At 45.4% G+C, this 19,034-nt stretch overlaps 3 non-coding genes across 3 annotated transcripts; 1 reads left to right on the top strand and 2 right to left on the bottom strand.

Moving 5' to 3' along the window:
- Positions 1–6,933: 6,933 nt before the first annotated feature.
- Positions 6,934–7,015, top strand: trnal-uag (transfer RNA leucine (anticodon UAG)). Its single transcript has one exon. It is a non-coding gene; the product is annotated as a tRNA-Leu (tRNA).
- Positions 7,016–7,233: 218 nt separating this feature from the next.
- Positions 7,234–7,315, bottom strand: trnal-uag (transfer RNA leucine (anticodon UAG)). Its single transcript has one exon. It is a non-coding gene; the product is annotated as a tRNA-Leu (tRNA).
- A 433-nt stretch (positions 7,316–7,748) lies between these two features.
- trnal-uag (transfer RNA leucine (anticodon UAG)) lies at positions 7,749–7,830 on the bottom strand. Its single transcript has one exon. It is a non-coding gene; the product is annotated as a tRNA-Leu (tRNA).
- Between the last annotated feature and the right edge of the window lie 11,204 nt (positions 7,831–19,034).

Here is a 19,034-nt window from a genome sequence, read left to right as displayed (position 1 = left end):
TAGCTTGATGCTATGAAAACGTCACTTCCGGGGTTGGCCAGCAGGAGGGAACGGCGGTGACGCAACCAGGAAATACAGCGAAGGCTAGACCGTCCCCTGTGGTTACCGGGGAGGCGGGGTTTAGGTCGGTCCTTCTGGGCTGGGTCCTCGAAGAACGCCTCCTTCAGACGGAGGACGCTCGGTTTGAAGGATGCAGACCCTGACTTGAGACGCAGCAACAGTGAGCACCTGCTCTCTGCTTTGATAGCACTCTCTCCCCTCCACTTCCTCAGTCTGCCGGTGAGCTGCAGGGTACGAGTGCCGCCGCAGCTGTGCTCCGTCTGTTAATCAGAGAACCGCACCCCCCCGAACCGTCCCGCCGCCCCCCCTCTCCCAGTGACGGCTCTGGTGTCAATCTGAGGTGGAGGTTTCAGTATGATGTAAAGCAGTGGTTTTCACAGGTGGGCGCCTCCAGGGGGCGCTAGGTTGGCCGCAGAAAATTGGAGAGAGGATCAGGGAAAAAAGAAAAAAAAAATGCAAGTAAAGAAATAAATAATAGAGCCCGAAGGCGCCGGATGTAGCAGAGCGCCCACGGAGATTAAGGGCGCTGCGTGCGTCTCACTGTAAGACTATTGTGTGCACGGATCAGGAATAGAATGGAGTCATGATGCGAGCGAGCTCCCACCAGCGGAGACGTAAATCAGCGGCCGTGCCAAGGACACCAGATCAAACAAAAACCCCACACATAAGTAAAAATAGTCTCTTGGAGTCATGACACAGTCGCACCGCTCGGACAACATTCCAAGACAGGAAGAGTTTGGAATCTCGACGTGAACTCGACGGTTAGCTTAGCTTACAGTTGTTGTTTTTTTTTTTAAATCATTCAAATACGAGGAATTCTGGTCAAAACATCGGTCGTGATTTCAAAAAAAAGGGACGAGGAGGTACCAGAGGACATGCGACATTTACAAAACCAAGATTGGAGTTTGATGAGGATACAATTAGATTTCTGTCAAAAAAAAAAATCAATCAAAAAATGGAAAACATCCAGCGACACTCACGTGTCCAGCTTCAAGCTGCTCATTCATCTCGCCGACAGGCAAGTGGGACCAATGCAATTTTAGACTCAATTGAACATTTTGAACATTGTGGGAAATTGTCAAGTTTGGTGAGCAAAACTTCTCCTTGAACCCCTGCAGCACTGCAAGCTGAAGTCTTTGATGCAAGAATCCGATCCATCCATTGACTTGTGTGAAGCAGGACCTTCACCTGGACCAGCAGTCCGGGTGAAGGTCCTCGTTGAATGAAAATATAGCTCACGTTTACTCCAAATGACACCTTTACATGTAGCTGAGCTGATGTGAAATGTTTTTGCTTGACTGGGCCTAGGCCCGGGCCTAGGTTCAGTCGTCGACCAGGATATTTTATTGAGTTTCTGAAAGTGTTCTTATAAAAAAAAAAAAAAAAAAGAAAGCCGTTGTGCAGATTTAAAGAGGCTCGCCTCCTGTGTGCTCCAGCTGAGGGATTAAATGTACCATATCACCCTCAGGCTGCTGCTCATTCTAAACAGGACTGAAGCAGAGTCCCGGGTATGAAACTTTTCATCATCCTCCACACTAAAGACAGCGGCTGCGCCAGGTTTTCAATTTCACTTTTCAATGCGGTCAAAGCACTGAGCAATTTTGATGAAGAAGCTTGGAGGACTTCTTGTCTTCACCTCGTGGTCGTTGTCGCTTCTCTCCAGGTGCTTCGGCTCCCCTGAATTTAATTGGCAACTCCAAAGTTGTCAGTAGGCGTCAGTGTGAGTGTGAGTTTGGATTGATGTTTGTCTCTCTGTGTGTGTGAGACGCTGTGGTGAACTGGCGACTTGTCCAGGGTGTGGCGCTGCCTGCCTGCGGCCCAGTAGAGCTGCGATAGAACCTGCCAAGGAAAAGCAGTGACAGAAAATAGATTGGCTGCACTTTCCAGCAGCAGTTTTGTATGTGCAGGGCTCATATATCCAATGTATATGATGATAATAAACAGAGCTTGTTGAGATGGACCAAAGTAAATCAAGTATAACCCCGCACGTCTCTGATGCAAAAAGACTGGAAAAGCTGGGGAAAAAAATAGTTACCCCCCACTATGTATGGTATAAGACTTAAGCTTTGCCATCATCATGTTCAACTGAAAGAAGACAATAAAAAATGCAGTCAGTAATGAAAATTCTGAAAGACAATGAGCCACAAGCTCATTTCAGCACCACGGACAGCTCCCTGCGGCAGTCTGACTAAAAGCTCCTATCAACGCAACAGGTTTTTTTTTCCCTGTGTTTGACGTTGTTATGCACGGCATTAGGAGGGACTCAATAGCAAATGAGGTGCATTGAACGCAACACACAACACGACCTAATGCTCTTCTTTGATTTTTCTTAACCCCTCCCCAGAGTGCAACCCAGTATGTGTTACTTTCAGAGAACATTTTGTATGTTGGAAACAGAATTTTTCCTCCGTCGGCTCCTATTTGATGTGCGCTTCACGTCTCTCTTGTTCTCTCTGTGCCTCACTGGCTTAACAAAGACAGCCTGAAGTGCTGAAATTGTCAAAGACGCCCTGAGAGGCAGAACGACGGCCCGACTCGCTGCCGGACTTTCAGGGAATCAGTCAAAGTCACTCAGGATTCGCACAAGAATTTCGACACGCCAAATATTTTTGGGATCGTTAACTTTCATATTAGTGCCTCTCCGCAAATGTGTGAAATGGTTTGAATTTGCTGCAGCCTTCCTCACAACCTTGGAACTGAAATGTGGCAAACTGCTACTTGCACACTTAGTTTTTCATGCTATTTCTGAGGTTTCCTGCTACCTGAAGCTTCAAAAAAAAAAAAAAGGCCACTTTACAGAGAGTGCATCCGATAAGCATTCACGCTGCTTCACTTTTTCCACATTTTCTTACATTACAGTGCTGGACAAACGTGGATACACATATTTTTTTTTAACTCAAAATACACACAAATTCAAAATGACGATGTTAAAAAAAAAAAAAAAAGGTGAGCTTATTCTATTACATTTATTCTATTCTGTTACATTTAGTAATCATTCAATTTTTGCCAATTCATAAAAATTAAAAGCTATGATATCGCATAGACATATATGTATTTGCACCTCACTTTTGAAGAATCCAGTGAATGCCAGTAAACACACAACCTTCTTCTCTCCCTCGTCGGAGCTAAACCAGTGTGACAACCGGACATGATCTCAGTGGTGACTGTCCTTCATATAGAACTAACACATCTTTTACCTCAGGAAGGCACAGTGGCATGCAATTCAAAAGATAAAAAACACGCATCTTTGGAAAATGGACAGAAATGCAAACAAACAGAGCAAAAATGCTTCAGTACAGCAGTGATTTCCTCCTTCAACAGTTTTTCCCTTTTCTATTAAAAAAAAAATAAAGAAAAAAAAAAAAGGTGTGAATAAATTCAATAAAGTGAGAAGCACACTTGGTCTTCATTTAGCGCTCACGCCGTGGGTTAGATTTATTACGTTCCATTATACTCCTCCTCCCAGAACGCCATTTCCCCTCCGTAGTTAATACTAATCCAGACAGTGAAAATGCCAGTCTGTTTGGAGCTGCCATTTTTATCAGCGACGGAGGATCATAAAAGCATGATATCCTCCCCGATAATGTTCTGCTGTCGCTCTCTCAACACACAGCCAAGCCATTAGAGTGCAGCCGGCTCACAATGAGCACAGCGAGAGGAGGGGGGGCCCGTCCTGTCGAGAATACAAAGTGTAAAGTCGCTGCCAAGAGTCTGGCTGCTTTAGAACAGGGAGGGAGGTTCAGAGCTGCGTCGAGGAATAAAACCCGTGATTGCGCCTTGCCAGCATCACGGGTTGGTTTTTCTGCCTTCCAATGCAGACACCGACTTCTGACCTTCAGAGTGAAACGATGTCGTTTCTTGCATTTCACGACAACCCGATGAAAAGAGTCGTTGGCAAGCTCAGCGGTCTCTCCACTGGCCTCGTCTGATGCAATGACACGAATGACTGAAACAACAATGTTGAGTTGGGAGTTCACTGACGCGCTTCCCCTCTCGACTAAAACTCATCAAAACTGTTTTTTTTTTTGTCTTTTTCGGGCAGTGGGAAGAGTTTTGATCAATCTTCATATATATATATATATGTATGTATATATATATATATGGCAAAATAGCAGTGCAACAGTAGCAGAGTACAGTGTGACAGTAACTAGATAGCTTAGCCGCAGTAGCATTAGCTACTTGTCAAGGTAGAGGGCAAGAAGGAATCCTGTCACAATACCTGCAAAAAAAAAGAAACAACAAACTTATTGATCCCATGCTAATTATTGGCAGCATGGGATCAGCTTTAAACACCAGCGAAGGCGTCGGTGGTAGCAGCAGCATTGCTAGGAACAACCAGCAAGTTGACAGGACGGGGTTTAAATAGTCCCGCCCTCTCAGGTGAGGTGAGCGCATGAAGCTCAACTAGAGTTGTTGCTGCCAACCAAGCATGGCCATTCTTACCTGTGTCTCAACTCCTCTGAAAACAAAATACTTGTGTTTTACAATGGAGGGCTAAGGTCCCTGAGCTGCTGTAATGGGGCTGTAGAACTTTAAGAACCTTCGGAGCGGTGAGACAAAACGCCTGTGGCCCTTTCAGCTCCAGCGAAGCCGCTGTGTGTGGCGGAGGACACCTGGACTGGAGACAGACGGCCCCCGGCGGAGAGGCCGCCGGCAGATTAGGAGGGTGAGACCACGAGGGAGAAACAAGTAATGGACGGACGTGTTTCCAAATGAAAAATGAATGCTATAAATAGCCTTTTCAACACTCTATCAGATCTACAGCAACGGCGTTTGATTTGAATTCTGGCTCTAATCTGTCACACAGAGGCGGCTATCAGCCGCGCCCCGTCAACACCGCCAAGCTGCACCTTTTATCAGGGAAGTAGACCCCAGCAAACACGAGGTTCAGGCTGGGTCCCCTTCTTCTGAAGGCACGGAGCCCCTGACCGCTGGCTTCATCAGATCAGGAGATTCTGTACGTCCTGTTTCAACTCCATGACCCTGTTTGATGACATCACTTTGCTTTAAGGTCCGACGTGTAAAATGTGGCCTGATGTGTGATTTTCATTTTGTTGAAAGCTTAAGATACTGCTACACACACACACACACACACATACATGCTAAAAGCTATATTACTCTAAAATATAGCAGTATATTGACCTTTTAACAACACACACACACACGTACACCTTTCCCAGGACTCTCTCGCCATCTTAAAATGGGCGGTAACATGTTCGCCCCGAACAAACATGTTGACAGCAACACAACTTGACGCCAGGAACACTTTGGCGAGAGAAACTGCGCCTGCTTTTGGCTGGCAGTGTTTCCCGGCTGTCAAACTACGTGTGGACGTGAGCGCAAAGTCCTTTGTGGATCAGGCGCTGTTTGGAATGAGGCGTATTTACGTAGAGAAGAGTGTCATTTTGTCAGAATTTAAATATTTTTTTTGACCTTTTGACGTCTGCTCTGTGATTAGGACACACTGTTTTTTGGGGTCAATTTGCACAGATTTTCTGGCTTTGTGAATCTGACCCTTAACCTTTGACAGCAATGACGCTTCCAAAAACGCACATGCGATATCCTGTACACACATGTGCAACGTGCAACAGCTGTGGAAAAATGTGCCAACGTCTCCCCCCCCCCCCCCCCCGCCCCCGAGTCTGCAGTGTACTGTAAATCCAGTTGATGTGTTGTGATGAGTGAGAGTGCGAGAGCAGAGTTCAGCCGCTAAACGCTGAAGCTGTGCAGACTTTATGGGCCGTGCGACAGCCCTGCTGTCATTGCTAATGGAAAACTGATGGGAGGAGAGGAAGGCATCGCCACTGGGGTTGGTGTCCTCTGGCTTTCATGAACAGCTGAGTTTCTCAGGCGGATCGCAGGTCAGGGGAAAGGAGAGGCTCGCGTTACGGAGGTCAAATGCCGGTACTTTTTGTTTTTTTCCCAACTCGCAGCTGTCGCACAGTTTGTTTATGTCATTTTATTTTGTTACCATTGATTTAGTACGAACAAAAAAAAAATGACGAAACATAAAAAAATAAAAGATGCTGTACTCACCAACATGGAGCTCCTCGAGGATGCCTGGAGACTTGAAAATAAAATCCATCCACCGTCCTTTCCTTATCTCAAGAAGTCTTCCCTTCAATGCTGCAAATACTGTAAAATATTACATCATTGAAGGGGCAGCAGAGTGGCGCAGTGTGCTGGGCCCATAACCCTAACCCTAACGCTGCATGAGGAAATAGTTTGATTGCTGGATTGTGGCAAAAAGCAGCACAAATTGCTCTCAGATTCTGCAGTCATGTGGCTCCTTCCCCATTTCCTGCGACCCAGTCTCTTGATATATCATACTGATTTTTGTTGTATTTTCTGTCGTCTGTTTAAGTTCTGTTGGCATGTGGTAGCCTAAGACTAATAAGCTGAAGAAGAGCAGAGTGGCGCAGAGGAAGCGTGCTGGGCCCATAACCCAGAGGTCGATGGATCGAAACCATCCTCTGCTAACTTTGAGAACCAAAGGGATCTGTCATGATACAGGTGTGCAAGGATACCTTGTCAAACTATTGACGGACCTTTGTGGTCTAAGGCGCTGGATTAAGGCTCCAGTCTCTGTGGAGGCGTGGGTTCAAATCCCACCACTGCCAATTGTGCATGGATCCAATTTTGTGCTTCTTACCTAAATGGTCCATCAGGACGTGGTTTGATTCTTTGATTGATGCAAAGAGCAGAATTAATTGCTTTCAGATATCGTCTGCTAACGGACGGACAGAAAAATCCTGGGATTGATCATGGTTGTGTCACGATGAAAGTGACACAAAGGGATAACTTTTCAAACTCGTGACTGACTGTCGCTCTTCTAAATACAGTATTTTGATTGGGAGAGAGGTGGGGAAATGTGGTAGTGTGGCCGAGTGGTCTAAGGCGCTGGATTTAGGCTCCAGTCTCTGTGGAGGCGTGGGTTCAAATCCCACCACTGCCAATTTGACATGTATGCAATTTTGGACTTCTTACCTCAAGAAAAATTTGTAGTCTTTAATTAATGCAAAAAGCAGCTTTCACATGTAGCCCTGTCTATTCCTCCCTCTTGCCAGACTGGTTCAAAGGAACAGGGGGAAGGAGCCACATAACTGCAGTAGCTGAAAGCAATACATGCTGCTTTTTGCAGCCATCATAGACAGAAATTTTGTCACAATCACTTGGCAGTGGTGGGATTTGAACCCACGCCTCCACAGAGACTGGAGCCTAAATCCAGCGCCTTAGACCACTCGGCCACACTACCACAGTTTGCTCCCTTTCTCTAACTCAAACACTATATTTCGAAGAGCAATGGCCAGTATAAAACGCTTTCATTGCGCACTTCAATTGTGACAGAAAAAGCAATGGACACCGGAGAAGATTCTTAGCAGAGGATGGTTTCGATCCATCGACCTCTGGGTTATGGGCCCAGCACGCTTCCGCTGCGCCACTCTGCTCTTCTTTATCTTATTAGTCTTAGGCTACCACATGCCAACAGAACTTAAACAGACACCTGAGAAACTTCAACAAAAATCAGTATGATATATCAAGAGACTGGGTCGCAGGAAAGGGGGAAGGAGCCACATGACTGCAGAATCTGAGAGCAATTTGTGCTGCTTTTTGCCACAATCCAGCAATCCAACTATTTCCTCATGCAGCGTTGAGACACGAAAACTGAATTTGGTTAAGTGCCCACTTGGCAGTGGTGGGATTTGAACCCACGCCTCCACAGAGACTGGAGCCTAAATCCAGCGCCTTAGACCACTCGGCCACACTACCACATTTTTCCACCGCACTCTAACTCAAACACTATATTTCAAAGAGCAAAGGCCAGTCAAAAGGAAAGAAGGTTTCATTGCGCACTTCAATTGTGGCAGAAAATGTAATAGATACCATAGGAGATTCTTAGCAGAGGATGGTTTCGATCCATCGACCTCTGGGTTATGGGCCCAGCACGCTTCCTCTGCGCCACTCTGCTCTTCTCTGGCTCAATCCTGACGTAGACTCATCGTAGGAGTTGTAAAGTGTGTGTATGCGTACAATGTTTTACACGTGACATCCCATTGAGTTGAGTGAACAACACTTTTTTTTTTTTTAAGATTGCATTTTATAGTCATACAAGCTCGGTTCTTCTTTAACCCTGAGCTTAAACCCTCACAGGCTTGTTTGGCACGAGGAGCGAGCGGACGCAGCAGCGGAACATAAAGCAGGAGAAGAGATGGGAAGGATGAAAAGATGGAGCAACGGATCAATGATAAAGCAATTCCTCTCGAAGGCCCAGGACGGAGCCGACTGAGCCCATCGCCCAAATGGAAACAAATACCGAAAGAACGCGAGTGCCCTCGCTTCTCTCCCTGCTGCTGGAAGAACGATGTGGTGGATGCGAGCGGACGTAAATTCCATTGTGATGAATAGCGGCATCGATTCAGAGCATCATTACCATTCCTCTTTATGCTCCTGATCATTTATTGTTATCTGCTATGAGGGCTAGGGCCGCCTCTGCTAAACGCGGCGATCCTTCTGCATTTCCAGCAGCGGGGGATGGAGCATGTAAGCCGCTCTCTCATCTGCCCTGAGAGAGTTCACGTTGCCCCAGTATTATTCCTCTCACCATGCTTATTTTCTCCATCTATGCCCTGTTTCCCCTCTGAGATTTGTTCTTTTCCCAGTCAGCATCGGATCTGAAAGGAATCGTTCATGAGTATTATATGGGAGAAGTACTTTGTATGTGGATAGATACACTGATAGATAGATACATGGTGGTAGAGATGGTTGACACTCTGCCACACTACACTGCTGCACGGAAGCTTCATCCTTTACAGTCGTGAGGAACTTTCCTAGTTGCATCCGTGACATCTCTGTTGCTCCGCCGCAACATCATCTGTGCGGGTTCTGCGTGCGCCAGATAACCAGCTGCATCGGCACGGCCCTGCGGTCGTCATGTAGATAAATGTTCTTGTTCTGTACTACACAGTGACAGCCAGTCACGGGCTTCACATCAAGAGTCACCACTTACTTCTGGATGGGTGCTCCGTGTCCCAGAGAAAAACACCTCACAACTCACAAGCAGTCGGATTCTGCCAAACCTATTTTAAATATAAAATAATTTATGACTTAAAAGCATTCACTGTTTGGTAGAGCCGATTGCCAAACAGTAATGTATGCATGTGTCCGTGACCCGGTTAAAAACATTTAATTGAAATAATCATCAAATATAATAAAATGGAATTAAAAAGGTTGAAATTCATTATTTTCTTAAAATGTTTACAAGACCTTAAAAGATATATGTTCTATATGTTTGTTGTTCTGTTTAAAAGGAATGTATCTGTAAAAAAAATGTCTGGGTTGGCAGTTGCGATAGTTATAGATTAGATATTTATTTATTTATTTATTTATTCCCCCCTCTTTCTTTTTCTTTTTCTCATGGTCCGACCCACCGACCCACCGGGGAAATCCCCGGTATCCCCGTATGCCAGTCCGAGTCCGCCCATGGGCAGGTGTGTTCGGCGCGGAGGGAGAAGCGAGTGGGACCGGCGGAGTTGAGGAGGAAGGACGGACCGAGCACGAGGAGGGACGAGAAGAAGAACTTCGTGGAGTTCAACTCAACCCGGACTCTCTCCAGGACTTACTAGTGACGACAGTCTGCAGTGTGTTCGAGTGAATCACTCAACTCAAGACACGAAGAAGACGGAGAGAAACTAGCGGCTAACTCAGTGGCTAGTAGTTCACAGACACTTTGCTAAAGCTAGCAGCCAGCTTACCTGAGCGGGATTTACGAGACTGTGGGACAGCACGTGGAGCAGCAGCGGACGACGGGGCGAGCGCCGTGACGTCAAGCGTGGTGGTGGTGGTGGATACAACTCTGGTGATAAAGGTACCGTTTTTTCTTTTCTATTGCCCAGTTGTGGCTGAAGCAGGCTCCCACGTACCCGAGCTACATCCCGGCCTGCACCCAAAGACTCGAGGGGTGCCCGAGTTTATTTTGCTGATCAGTTAACGAGTGCCGGCTTTAGTGTTAGGTGTGTGTGGGCCCAACAAAGTGTGTTTAATTGATCTGCAGATGGTAAACTTTTTTTTTTTTTTTGCATATATTTATTTTTAAGTGTTTTATTGATGGTATTTTCCTTTCGATGGAGTTCCTTAACTTGCTTTACTATTCTCCTGAAAAAAAAAAAAAAAAAAGGATTGTCAATTTAAAGGTTTCCTGTGAGAAAAAAAAAGAACAATTTATTTTTTAATGTTAAAATAATTGCAAACTATTTTTTCTAAAAATCATTGTGATGTGTACTTTGTTGATTTCCTTGAAGGACAACAGTTCATTCTCAATCCATATTCACAGGTGAGTTTAGAAATCTTTAATAGGTTATTGGGTTTTTGATCCTGGTTCTGGTTATAATGGTCCATAATCAAGGTGAATTCATAAATAGTTAAAAACAAACAAACAAACAAACAAACAAAAAAAAACAGTTCATGCCATTAAAAAAAAAAAAAAAAGAGAAATCCAAAACGCCACTGCCCTTATGGATTTAAATCCTGAGGGGGGCGCTAGACGTCCTAGCTGCAGGTGCCTCCCACATCTTGAGCTCTTGTCAGCTCTTTGCCTGTGTCTCTCCCCCCCCCCCTGCAGACAGTGTGCGTTATTAGATCACTGTCCCCTCTTTCTTTCCCTGCCCTGCTGCCTTCATTCGCTCCAAATAGAAAGTCGGCCTGGGTTGATCCTCGCGGCACCGAGCAACTATTTGTGGAGGGAGCAGCAGCAGCAGCTGTCCTCTCCCACCGCAGCTTCTTCATCAGCGCCTACACTTCCGGCTGGCGCGCTGCCTGCGGGGGGACCTGGCTGCCCCCGCTGCGCCTTCCACCGCCCACCTTAAATTTGTAGCGGCAGATCTGGCGTGACCCCTCTGACTTCACTCGGGTTTGTGTGGAGCGTAGACGCATGCACGGAGAAAACAGCTGGGTTTTTTTTGTTTTTGTTTTTGACGTAAGACCTGTTCAGTCCGAGTCCCCTGTGAAAAGCACAGCAGCAGGGCTTTGGCTGTGTCTGTGTAAAGCCTGTTTGTTACTGCGTGCACGCTTCCGAGTAGCACATTTCAGCAGTTTGAAAAAGAGCCGGCACCTCTGCTTGGCTGGGTTGAAGGTCAAAACAAAAAGAAAAAAACCCCGATGAGTTCTTTAAATGCACACGATTAACAAGTTACCAAATCCAGTGTGTGCGTGCGTTACTGACATTGACATCAGCAGCCGTAGTTTTCCACAGAGAGTTTGCTTGGCCTGTTCAGCTCCACAGGTCCGTCTGAATGGAACCACGTTTCCTTATTCAGATGCAACTCGGCACGTCAAGGTGATCTTGTGTTGTCCTTTTGTAATTTTCAAGATTTTTCTCTTTTATATTGCTGTTTCAAAACCTTGCATGCCTCTGTGCTGTTCTGTATCTTGTTGAGCAGCTGTAAATGCAAATCTCTCTTGGAGATTAATAAAGTATTCATCTATCTATCTATCATCTATCATCTATCATCTATCAATCTATCCATCTATCCATCAATCTATCCATCTATCTATCAATCTATCCATCTATCTATCTATCTATCACCTATCTATCAACCTATCATCTATCAATCTATCATCTATCATCTATCATCTATCAATCTATCCATCTATCTATCAATCTATCCATCTATCTATCTATCATCTATCAATCTATCATCTATCTATCTATCTATCCATCCATCTATACATCCATCTATCTATCTATCATCTATCTATCTATCATTTATCTATCTATCATCTATCATCTATCTATCCATCTATTTATCTATCTATCTATCTATCTATCTATCTATCTATCTATCTATCTATATCATTTATCTATCAATCATCTATCCATCTATCCATCCATCTATCCATCTATCCATCTGTCATCTATCTATCTATCTATCTATCTATCTATCTATCTATCTATCTAGTCCGTCCAGGCCGTATACTCCAAGTACCTCCAAGTAAGATATTTCCATGTAAACAGCAGTTTACCATCACTGTGTTCACAATGCGCAGCATGTTAATTCATTGCAGGACCAACGCACACGTTGATCTGTCTTGTTTAGAATAGGCTGATTAACACGCAAACAGGTTACATGTTATTTTATTCATAATTTCATTGAGTGGAAGTGGTAGTTTTATACCACACACACAAAATAACAGCAGAAAATTTAAAAACAAACATAAAAAGAACATTTATGAATATTGCAGTGTGTTGCTTTCCAAAGAAAAAAAAAAACAACAACTAAAGAAGCAAAAATAATGAATTTCCCTGCAGCTTCTGGGCATGTGAAGACTTTATTGAGTCTTGTGTGCACTTCATATTAATTTTTCAAATCAAAGTCAAAACCAACTTTCATTTGTATTTGTTTGCGAGTACAGTTGGCCTCAAAGGGTTTTACATTAACTGCAGATGCAACGCCAAGCACCCTGAGAGGGGAAACGCCCCCCCCTGCCCCCTGCCCCCATTACCACCAACACCACCACTGTAACTTCCTGTCTCTTCTGAAAGGATCTGAATAAAGATCAGCAAAAGGAACGTGAGATTTTCTTCAGTGTCTGATTCTTGGGTTCACACAGGAAATGATGACTTGGAGTTGAGAGGATCATCGTTGCCATTAGACACTGTGCCACAGGAGGGCAGTGCCACATTATATATCCTGCTTTTTGGTGTGGTCGAAGCTAATGTATTCTGTGTGTGTGTGTGTGTGTGTGTGTGTGTGTGTGTGTGTGTGTGTGTGTGTGTGTGTGTGTGTGTGTGTGTGTGTGTGTGTGTGTGTGTGTGTGTGTGTGTGAGAGAGTGAGTCAGGAGAGACATTATTGAGGAAAATGCTCTGAGCCTGTCGGCACTCAGCTCCAACAAATAATCATTAAATGATGTCGTACCTCCGGGACGGTCCAACATATGGAAAATATACAGTATGTGAGTGAATACATGACGTGTGAAAACATTAAAATGCAATGCAAAATCTGAGGTTCAATTTGGTGGAAAAACTCAAGTGTCCATGAAGCCCTTGAACATCACGCACCCTCAAAGCAGTCCAGAGAGGCAGTCAATGGGAGAGCCTCGCTGACTGTCGCTTGGATCCAAGTTCTGTTTATTCAACCAGCGGTTTGACGCATGTGTTTGTTTTAGCGAATGCTTTACGCGCTGAAAGGAAAACTAAAAAGGACTTCTGTGCAGGGTCGCTTTAGTTTGTGTGGAGCCTTCGAAGGTTCGAAGAAACATCAAACTTTTCTCGGCTGCAGTTTAAGGTTGCACAGATAACAGAAGAGGCGAGAGGCAGGCTGACCCTGTCCCTGAGGCTGGGTACTTGTGGGTCCTAGTACTGTTTACTCTCCCACTAACTGTCTGACTGTGTGTCGGGTGTCATGAACCTGGAGCTGCTCCTGTTCCATCAGCAGGTCCAGGGAAAAATATGACAGCTGACAGGCCGACCATCACACTGGGCTGTAGCCAGGAGCTCTGTGCCTGGCAACACTAGTGCAACTGAATATTGACACAGCGGTTGCATTTCCATGGGTGATTCTCGACCAAACCTCGTCCAGTGAATGTTTGATGGGAACAGGTTTGTTGAATCCAAGGTTCAACTCGCGTGGTCTGTCTCGTGTTTTGAGTTTTTTTTGTTTTTTTTTGGCTCGGATCTGTCTGGACGGATGACAATATTCTAAACAATATTGACAGTATGTTTCATCTCTGGCCGTTCCTTTTGACCTCTGCTAGGGTGTCCATGTAGCGCCATCCTCTGGCCTGTCAACTTTACACAGCTTTGTTGATTCGCATCAAATTGCTCAATGCAAACTTGGCAGATGGTACGGTGCGTTTTCAAAAATTCTCACATTTTTGCTTAAAGCAACTCTAGGTAACTTTTTCGACCATGAAATGATGATTCCAAACTCAGTAAAGTGGTAGATAACCGATTAATAGGATCGGACGAACCACTATACGGCAACTTCACACGTTTATTTAGAGGCGGTCCTACATACTACTATTACAAATACATAAGGTTGTAAAATGACGGCATGGAACCCTATAAGTAACCTCGATGAAAGACGAAGTAATAAAAGTGTTGAACGTCTGCTACGACGTTATTGTCAATGTCTGTTTTGCGTTTCATATTGGTGTTTTTCCTCAACACATACGAGCGCTCCAGCTAGGCCACTATTTGTATTTTCCCACATCAATAAACTGGCGCTGCAGCGTGTTGACTTGGTCACTTTGCCATTTGCACCCAAAGCTACCTTGAGCTGCTTTAATATTTCACTAATTGTCAGGCTTGAAAAAATATGAGCAAGCAGCAATCAGATATAGATGTTGATGCAGCAGACTCATTGATATGAGGTGTGAAGTGATCGTCTTAAAGTGATGACAAATCACTTTGATGCCAGGGTTGAATTGAGTTTGTAGGTCCCTTTAAGAAAATAAAGATGAGGGGGAAAAAACAAAAACAAGATTACATAAAACTGAGCAAAGGCTACGGGGACCGAACACAGTGTCCCCATGTTAATGTGACCGTAAGGACACAAGGCATTACTCCAGTCGAAGTGTGCATAATGTAGTTGGACTGGAGCTCCTCTCTAATATGATAAGAACCATGATGCGGTTTGTCCCATCTTGAGGAAAGAACATTAGTTTTGGCTTCAGCTCAGTGAGACTCATGACAGCCACCTGGAGAAGCTGCAGGTGGCTGTCATGAAAAAAAAGAAAAAAGAAGAAGAAGCTATATTTTAAACATTTTGACTAAGTACAATTGTGATTTGCAGATGTTCCCATTGAATGGTGCGAAGCCCATAAGCCACAATTCTCGTCAACTCTCGTCCCGTGAGATTTACAAGAGTTGTGTTTGCGCAGAGCTTCTGTTGAGCTGCACCATGTCCAGCAACAACTGGCGCTTTTGGCTCCAGCGACGGCTTCTCGTCCCGGCTTTTTTTTTTTTTTCCCCCGTGAGTAGAATATCTGCTGACCCTGCACCGACGCGTATGTGGCGGTAATAGCTAACGGGTCAAATGTTTAGCTAGAGGTGTTTGTGGGGGGGAGGGCAAAAAAAAAAACAAAACACGACGGTGCCAAATAAAAACGCTTTAGAATGACAAAAACAAAACAGTAAGGCGAGGAATTTGTGCCCCGTGTGAGGAGAAAAAGTGTGTGTGTGTGTGTGTGTGTGTGTGTGTGTGTGTGTGTGTGTGTGTGTGTGTGTGTGTGTGTGTGTGTGTGTGTGTGTGTGTGTGTGTGTGTGTGTGTGCGCGGGTAGTGCGTGAACGTGTGGAATTGAGCAACCACCTTGCCAATAGGCAGGTCAAAGACACTGTGATCAGATGTGACTAGACTGCCTCGCTGACCAACACACACAGAGTAAGTGTGAATGAAGAAGGGCTCAGCTGAATATGGGAACAACAGCTTTTTGTGTTTTGGCAGCGGGGTGAAATGCACCGTTATTCACTTTAATCTGTTAAGTGGAACCACGATGACAAATGTTGTGTTTCAGTAAACTGTGTATATGTGTGCGCGTGTGTGTGTGTGTATACGTGCGTGTGTGCAAGTCATTTGTAGATTGCTTCCAATCAGGCAGATTGCGGGAAGCAGGTGGCCTTGCGGCAGGAGCTGCTGCTTCTCTCAAAGACCCCCAGTGTCGGTGTCACCGCGGACCTTTTTGTTTGGAGCGGCACGGCACTGTGCTCTGCTCCGCTCTGCTCTGTCAACACTCAATCATTCAGCGCAAACATCCTGGCCAACGGCAGCCAAAGCAGCTCATTACAATGCAGTGGACAAGAGCACATCAGCATCTTCTCACCTTGTGAGAGCCGAGAGAGTAGCCAGCCCCGGGCATGCCGGAGGCCCCTCCCACCCACCCTGGCCCCACCCACCAAGGCTGTTTCTGGTTCAACACAACATACTCTACCATGGTCGGGGGGGTCGGAATGCAAGCATGTGTGTATGTATGCATATATAGAGAGAAAGACAAACCTGCTGAAATGATGCACATCGCCCCCTGGTGGTGGGGAGGACTTCCTCAGTTGCCGGTGAACAGAAGCCCGACAAGTGAATTCTGCGCTCAGCTTGACGCATGTGGACATCGTCGGTGATTAATGATGGACGAAGGGATGGATTTTTGCTCAGGTACTCCTTTTTGTCAAACAGGTAACAATGGCGGAAAAATAAAGGAACAACTACACACTCGCTGAAGGGTCACGTCCGCTTATTTCTGCTTATTTTCTTTTCCTTTTTCGGTTGTTGTTGGTTTTTCATGTGAAAAGTTAACTTCAAAACCCTATTTGTTGGAAGCACGCTGGCTGGCGACTGACCCGCGGGTCGACTATAAAGAGAATGTGATGCTGAGCGGGGTTATTACTGGGCTGGCGTGCTGCTTCACACCAACCTCTGGTGTGCCGAGCAAGACGAGAAAAAAAAGCCGTGCCAACACAAGAAAAATTGTTGAGCTCAAAATGTATATTGTGAAAGTGAACATTAAAAGAAAGAGGCAGTGCAGGGCAGATTTTATTTATTTATTTATTTATTTTTAACTGTTGTCACGCAGTAAGGGAGGCCACGAGTTATGAGTGCCTGAGGCTGCTGTAGTTCCTGGTAGTTTGGCTTCGTATGGGAGCTGTAAAATACTATTTGCTTGAAACACGTGAAGGGTGCAGTGTGCAAAATAGAGGGGTGGTGGGGGGGTCCAGACATATGAGCTATATGAGAGGTACATGCAATTATGCAGCAAAGGAAAAACATGTTCAATAAAGATGCTTTTTATGGAAGAATTTCAATATAAAACGTTGTTGAGTTGAGTTATTTGACTCTTTTATCGTTTTGATGCCTTCAGTGTGAGAAAGTGCAACGTCATGAGAATGAAAGAAAAGACATTGAATTCATAGGATGAGTCCAAACTGTTGACTCTGAGTGCAGTCGGACCAACGTGTCTTCCATGCGCTTCGCTTGTCCAGTCACAGTCGTAGCGACCGTAGCACCGTGCCAGCTGGAGCCGTCCGTCTCAGAGTCGTCCTGTTGGCCCGTACGACTCACGGCTAATAAATAAAGGTCCGCCTCACCTTTTCTGCTTCCACCATCTCATGGATTTCTGAGGCGTTCCTCAGGGAGCCCCGAGCTACTTTTCTCCCGCTGACCCTTTAGCCTTTTCTGCTGCGCTGACCTTTTATGCCCACTGATGGTAGAAGTCAAAAATCCTCAGTGTGTCGTTTGCTTCGTCTTTGCGTGCACGCTGTGCCGACAACTCAACTCGTCTGTCCGGGGGGGCCCAGGGCACTGCTTGAATGAGAAATATGTTCTTGGCACAGAATGCAGAAAGAGTCGGGGTGTGTGTGTGTGTGTGTGTGTGTGTGTGTGTGTGTGTGTGTGTGTGTGTGTGTGTGTGTGTGTGTGTGTGTGTGTGTGTGTGTGTGTGTGTGTGTGTGTGCTGCCTTGTGACACTGCACTCAGTGTGTCTACACACATTAATTAGACTTCCTTTCATTGTCATCAGACTTCATGCATATTTTAGATTCACCAATCAATGAGCTTCTTTGTTTCAGGGCCCATTCAATGCACTCGGATGACAGCAGCTGTCAAATATAGAACACAACGTAGAAGACTGACGCTCCTCGCCTGCCTTCCGATCACGACAGCAGCAGTCGCACCGAGACGAGTGCGTCAGCGCCACCGTGTGGCCCCCTTTTGAAACCAGAGAAATGGAAATAATATCCAAGGTGCAGTTTGCTGAGATGCTTCGCGCTGCACAACCAACCATGATTTATACGTTACCACCTAAGACGCAATAATTGGTCACCTCAGGTGCCGTCACGTGACACCACAAAGGACCAGGATGTACCAGCAAATTCAACGCAGTAACTTTGGATTCAACCTCTTGACCTCGGCCACAACATTCACGGCTCTCGCCTCAAACCCTTGACAAGTTCGTCCGCATTTGTGACAAATGGGTGAGACTTGAGTTGCACTCTTCACCTCGGTGTTTCCACTTGGTGTAGACACTGTGTAGGTGTTTGGCTGGGGATCAGAGGACATGTCAGGTTGGAAATCAAACCAGAAGCTTTGCATCAGTTTCACAGCGAGCGGGAAGCCTCAGTCAGCCAGAGCTGCATTTTAAAAGCCAGTCAGCTCGGCAGTGTTTGGAGCTGAGCAAGTTCTCTCCACGTGTGATGAAAACCTGTGCGCACATATATGATAAAAACAGAACCGTAGATTTGATGTTGAGACCTCCGAGCAAAAGCGGCCTCGCAGGGCCGTTGTTGTTGTTTTTGGTTTTTTTCCTTTTTCCCAAAATGTCGAAGTTCTCTCTGGTTTTTTCTTTTCAGTTTCTGTTTGGTTTTCTGTGCAGCTGCTTTGCTTGATGCATGAGCGCAAACATTGATCCCTGCCTCTGCTGCTTCTCCGGCGCACATCAAATATCGGGAATCGCAGACGCTCCTCTCTGTTATGAAATATTCCGTCTTCTGGCCCTTTTTTTTTGGCTCAGGCGGCTGTGTGGTTCACGCAACAAGGCCGCCGCCTGCGTTCAGAAGACACCTTGAAAACAAGGCGGTGGAAGAGAATGCAGCACACGCGCTGAGAACATCTTCGTGTTTGTCTGGATTTCATTTCAAAGTCATTCGGAAGAAGAAACGAGCACTTTCAAAAAGAAAACTGTCTTTTTTTTTTCTTTTGAAAACATTTAAATGAGTAAACATTGAAATCATTATCGGCGCGTTGGCAGAATTTGTCTGTAAATATATGAATTATTTTTGTTGTTGTTACCGTCATTGTTTTTCACTCCGGCGCCGTTAACGTTGCTGTAATTATGGGCTCAATGGATGATTATTTTTCTTCCATCATTTAGCTTCTGTTTTCCACCCGAAAAGACGGCTGCGGTGCGACTGCGAATAGCAAGAATGTGTTTGTCATCGTTAGCGTCAGTGTGTTTGACCCCACTGTGCCTTCTTCATGCAACTCTCCTCCT

The sequence above is a fragment of the Nelusetta ayraudi genome, unplaced genomic scaffold (assembly GCF_046127955.1).
Source record: "Nelusetta ayraudi isolate G7.1 ecotype Tasmania unplaced genomic scaffold, CSIRO-AGI_Nayr_v1 ptg000097l, whole genome shotgun sequence".
NCBI lineage: Eukaryota > Metazoa > Chordata > Actinopteri > Tetraodontiformes > Monacanthidae > Nelusetta > Nelusetta ayraudi.
This window is presented reverse-complemented; position numbering and strand designations above follow the sequence as displayed.